We start from the raw sequence: 6,000 nt of genomic DNA, 5'->3' as shown, positions 1-6,000 counted from the left end.
CGAGATGAGGTATTGGCTGGTCAAGCCAAAGACTTTTCAGTGTCAGATAATGGGATGCTTTTGTATAAAGCCAGGGTTTGTGTCCCGAACAGCGTGGACTTGAGGAACGAGATCTTTGAGGAGGCTCATTCTACCCCGTATTCTCTGCATCCCGGCACCACCAAGATGTACCAAGACTTGAAACCGTACTTCTGGTGGAACGGTATGAAGAAGAATTTGGTAGAATTCGTATCGAGATGCCTCACGTGTCAGCAAATCAAGGCTGAACATCAGAGACCAGCAGGGTTGTTGCAGCCTCTAACCCTACCAGAATGGAAATGGGAGGACATTACGATGGATTTTGTGGTCGGGTTATCTAGGACCACGGGTATGTATGACTCCATCTGGGTAGTGGTGGATCGATTTACGAAATCTGCTCATTATCTGCCGGTTAGAACAACGTTTACAGTGGATCAGTTGGCAGAGTTATATGTCAGGGAGATAGTGAGACTTCACGGGGTACCGAAGTCTATAGTTTCGGACAGGGATCCGAAATTCACCTCCAAATTTTGGCAGAGTTTGCAACGGGCAATGGGTACGAAGCTAAAATTCAGTACAGCATTTCATCCTCAGACGGACGGTCAGTCCGAAAGGACAATTCAGATATTGGAGGATATGCTGAGAGCCTGTGTTATGGACTTTGAGAGTTCATGGAGTAAATACCTACCGTTAATAGAGTTCTCGTATAACAACAGTTATCAGAGTACGATAGGGATGGCACCCTATGAACTGTTGTACGGTAGGAAGTGTAGATCCCCTATCCACTGGGATGAGACAGGGGAGAGAAAATACCTAGGTCCAGAGTCAGTTCAGCGGACCAACGAGGCAATAGAGAAGATAAAAGCTAGAATGCTTGCCTCCCGGAAGCGAGACGTAAGAGTTACGCATCCGAAACGTAGAGATGTTGAGTTCCGAGTAGGGGACCATGTGTTTTTGCGAGTATCTCCGATGAAGGGGATTAAACGTTTCGGGAAAAGAGGCAAGTTATGCCCTAGATTTACAGGACCTTTCGAGATTCTCGAGAAAATAGGTCAAGTGGCATATCGGTTAGCATTGCCTCCAGCTTTATCAGCAGTGCACAACGTATTTCATGTCTCAATGTTGAGAAAATACGTTTCAGACCCCTCTCATATACTCAGTTATGAGGGCCTTCAGCTTGATCGGATATGTCCTATGAGGAACAGCCAGTGCAGATCCTGGATAGAAAGGATAAAGTCCTTCGGAATAAGACCATAGCGTTGGTCAAGGTTCTCTGGAGAAACAAAAGAAGGTGGAAGAAGCCACTGGGAGCTAGAATCGGATATGCGAGCTCAATATCCGTAGTTATTCGTGTTAGATTTCGGGGACGAAATCCTTTTAAGGGGGGGATAGTTGTAAAGCCCGCTTAGTTAATTTGGAAATTAGCAGTTATTTATGTTAATCAGGAAATTATTTATAGCCATTTAAATAATTTATTATGGAATTCAGATATGCATGAGTATGTTATCAGCAGTTATTATATTTCGCATTTCCGGTGTCCGGTATTTTGGAACGCGGCGTTTGGCTCAGTAGAGATCACAACTTAGTATGTTAGTATTTTGGGGACGGGTTTAGACATTGGGAATGTCGGGAATGGCCGGGAATTTAGAATGTCCCAAAAATACCCCTTAAGTATGATTTATGTGGTTTTTGTATGGAGGGGCAAAATGGTCTTTTTGCCCCAATGATATTTTGTCTTATGTGACTTTTAATTGGAATTAAATGTTTATTTAATTAATTGCTTTTGGCTGAAAAAGGATTTATTAAATGATAATATATGGCTTTATTCTTTAGCTCCTTCATTTTACACTTAGAAAAAAATAGAAAAGTTTCAAAAGAAAAAAAAAAAACTCTCTCTCTTTTTCTCTTGCTTTTCGGCTGGGTATTGTGGGGTGCAAAGCTGGGTTTTTTCTTCATTTCTCTAAGCTAAATTCATCCTAATTGTGAGCTCTTGATTGTGGTAGGTGATTCTAACCCTTTCTCCTTTAATTTCTTGAAAAACTATGTGAAAAATGATGATGCATGCATGAGTTTTTAGTATTTGTTCCGCCGTGATTTTGTTATTTTTCTAGGGTTCAAAGCATGATTATTTTGATGATGATTGAGTTGTTTGAATGCTTGTTAGATAGGATTGTTCAAGCTCTTAGTTTTTATGTGAAAAAGTATGATTTTTGAAGGAAAATGTTGTGATTATATTCTGTGATGTTGCTGGATGTTCTTGTTAGTTTGCAGAGATTATTTTATGCTTAGTTATGTTGAATTAAGCTAGTGGATTGCTTGTTTAGTTGGTTTTGCTCAAGCTTGAGTTTGGAACTCAAAGCTTGAGCTTCAATGGTGAATTTTGCATGTGGGATTTCTGGGTAGGTTTGTTGCTCTAGAATTGTTATTTGGGACCTATAGAGGAGGTCTGGAAAGTTTGGGATCAATTGGGTTCGAATTGGTCAAGATATGTGAATTTTTGGTTGCTGCCTGCGAGGAACCGGAATTCCGGTTGAGCATCCGGAATTCCGGATGGGGTCCTGAATTTTCCCAGAACCGGAATTCCGGTTGGGCAACCGGTCTGCCGGTTGGGGATTTTTCAGAACCCTAGTTTTTCTCGTTTTTGGGTTTTTAGGGGTATTGCCATGCTTTTTATCGATAGGGAAACTTTTAGTTTCAAGTTTTAGTCCCCGGGAAGTGATTTAGCGTGTCACTTATAGCGTTGTGATTTTTATGGTTTAGGAGCCAGTAATCCGCCGTTCAGCTTCAGTTCCAGTCAGGTTGACCGGCACACCTGAAATCGGAATCCAGGTAAGATTAGTATAACAGTATGCATATGTAGATTACATGTTTAGCGTGCATGTAGGAAGCCTGTTAGATTACATTAGATATGTATTTAGGCTTCGAACCACCCAACCCTGTCACGTCGGTACAGGCTGGAGTATGACCAGCAGCCGGAGTATGACCGGTTCGACCGATCAGGCTGACACTGGTTGGTGGTTCAGTGCTATTGACCTATCCCGTCGGTACAGGCTGGAGTATGACCAGCAGCCGGAGTATGACCGGTTCGACCGATCAGGAGGATACTTGTCAATAGTACCGTCCCCTGAACGTTCAAAACTCAGTACCATGTTGGACATGGCAGTAGTGCTCAGTACCATGTTGGACATGGCGATGGCGGGACTCGGTATCGTGTTGGACACGGCGATCGAGTTTTATGTATGATATTAGTATGCTTTTCTTACCGAGTCCGTCGACTCACGGTTTACGTTCATGTGTAGGTAAAGGCAAGGCAAGCTTGCCGATGGACCGTGAGCGAGCTTATGGGATTGTACATGTCGGGGCGGTTAGGCCTGGAGCGTACGATCCTCGGGACAGCACGGCTGAGATTTTGTAATTGTCGTTAGACGACTTTATTTTGATGTAAAAGTTGAACAGTGAAAACGTTTGTAAATATTTTATAAATCGGGATCCCGTGACTTTTTGTAAAATGGTTTATAAGTTAATGAAAAAGCAAAATTTTAATTAATCACGTTTTTCCATAAACCTCGTTGATTAGCAACGAGCTGCACAGTACGTTTAAAAATCACGTAATACGCCTAAGTTAGTTAGGGTGTTACACAAAGCCACTACTATATTGCTTGTTCCTTAAACTTCTAAATGTGAGAACTTATCTTGTCTGTGGATAAGATTTGCTCACAGTTACTGACTTTCTTAGGCTTATTTGTAAACCTTGCAAGAAATTATGAATGTGGAATAACAATCTAAAATAATCCACTATGTGTTAATAATCACATTAACTATATTAGAATGAATTCATACACAATAAATTAAAATTTATTGGTGATAATAAAGTGTGATTTATTTTTCTTAATTATACAGTAAAAACTGTACATTTTAGATTAAGTTATCAGAATAAATTTTTGGAAATTTCTACTGGTATGGAAGAAATTTATGAATAGTGATGTAATAAAATTACATATATAGTTTTGAGGTTTAAATAAATCATGTTTTTACCAATGAATAAACATGCTTACATATGAAATCTTATTAAACAAAAATTGCATGTGGGCTAAATTTTTAATTTAATAAGATTAGATTTAGATGTAGATTATGATAGATTTACACAATTTATGAAAAACTTAAAGTTTAATATTTCTATCTCAATGAAAGGTATGAAACACTTAATTATTTATAAATGTTTCAAAATTTTATACTTTATGATAAAATTATTAAATTAAATCTACATAATTTCCTGTGGGATAAATTAAGAGAATTTAATTTAACATATTAATTATGTAAATATAATAAAATCCCTGTAGGGTAAGATTATTATGTTCACATAATTCATGTCCATTATGTGATCTTAATCCACTTAATATATATAATTTTATATAATTAAGGATGCTGTGGCTACTCCCTAATTATTTAAAATTATGTGGTTCACTAGACACCAAAGTATAAACTGAAGATTAAAATTTTACTAAATCCAAAATTGCCTGTGGGCTAAATTTTTAATAAAATAAAATTAGATGAACCTTATGATAGATTTAATTAAACAATTAGTTTAGGAAAATGAAGGTTTATTATCTATCTTTAATTTAATATATTCTATATATGGTCAGATTTCTATATTCATTACCTGATTTGATTTCCTGAATTAATTGTCAAAATATTCTGACAATTAATGTGGCGCAGATACTGATGGAGTATCTCACCTATATATATAGGGTCTCGGTCCCCGAGCTCCTCACTCATTCTGTTCATAACAGCAAATTCCATCTAAAGAGAGTTGAGAGAGCGAGGAAGCCCGATTACCCATGGTAGTCAATTTCCTTTGCAGATCAAAGCTTATGTGGGTTTGAAGCTCAAGATTCAATGGCTGGAGGTATTTCGATCCTTAAATTATAGTGCATATATGATTTATTAATTCCGCACTTTATTCATGATCATGTATGTTTTAGTCTATACAAATAAATGTCTAACATATTAATAATTTTTTTTTTATTTATTTTTTAAAAAAGAAAAATCTTTATATATTAAAGTTAACCTCACTTATCTAATGTTTTCTCTAGATAAGCATAGTAAGCAGAAATACCACTTCTATCTTTGTATGATTGCAGATATACCACTTTTGTCATTTACTCACTTTTTAGCTTTATAAATGGAGATGTTCATATAATATTAACACTTTACAGAATATTTATAGATATAAACTTACATTACAATGCTATGTTAAAAAAAGAACTAAATAGAATAATCTACTACTCCAATAATAAATTTATTTACAATTTTATAATTGCACTAATATTATTTTTAATACATTATTAAATAATATTTCAAATATAAATATTTAATTTTTTCAAACAAAAAATTTGTAATCTTTAAAAATAAAATACATTCAAAGCCAAAATCTTAAATGAAACTAGCAATACATTCACCTAGTATATATCATATATGTATATATGTGCTATATAAACAACTTAAAGTCATAAATTTTATTAGTGTTATTATGTAGATAAACACCTCATTTTATATGTTAATTATTTTAAAACGATAACTTTCTTTAGTTTTTCAAAAGTGGTTTGTGAAAATCAAATATTTTTATAGGAAAAGCTTCTAAACAATATTAATTAATAAGCATTTTGAAAAATTTACCGAAATATATTTTAAAATAATAGATTTTAATTAATTAATTTCAGAATTGCTTTCAAGACCATATATGTGAAAGCATAATAATAATAATAATATAGGCTTTTAATAATAATTATTATTTATAACCTTTAAATCAACAAACTTTAATGCATCTCCGTGAAAATAGTCAATCAACACCACTAATTACGAATGCTAAACATTAATTAAGAATGTAATGATATGTACACATAAATTATACACAAATTTAATTAATATATTTGACATAAAATATTTTAATTATTTCTCTTTATTTAAGATGAGTCATATTTA

Source organism: Cannabis sativa, chromosome 3 (genome assembly GCF_029168945.1).
Source record: "Cannabis sativa cultivar Pink pepper isolate KNU-18-1 chromosome 3, ASM2916894v1, whole genome shotgun sequence".
In the NCBI taxonomy this organism is placed as follows: domain Eukaryota; kingdom Viridiplantae; phylum Streptophyta; class Magnoliopsida; order Rosales; family Cannabaceae; genus Cannabis; species Cannabis sativa.
This window is presented reverse-complemented; position numbering follows the sequence as displayed.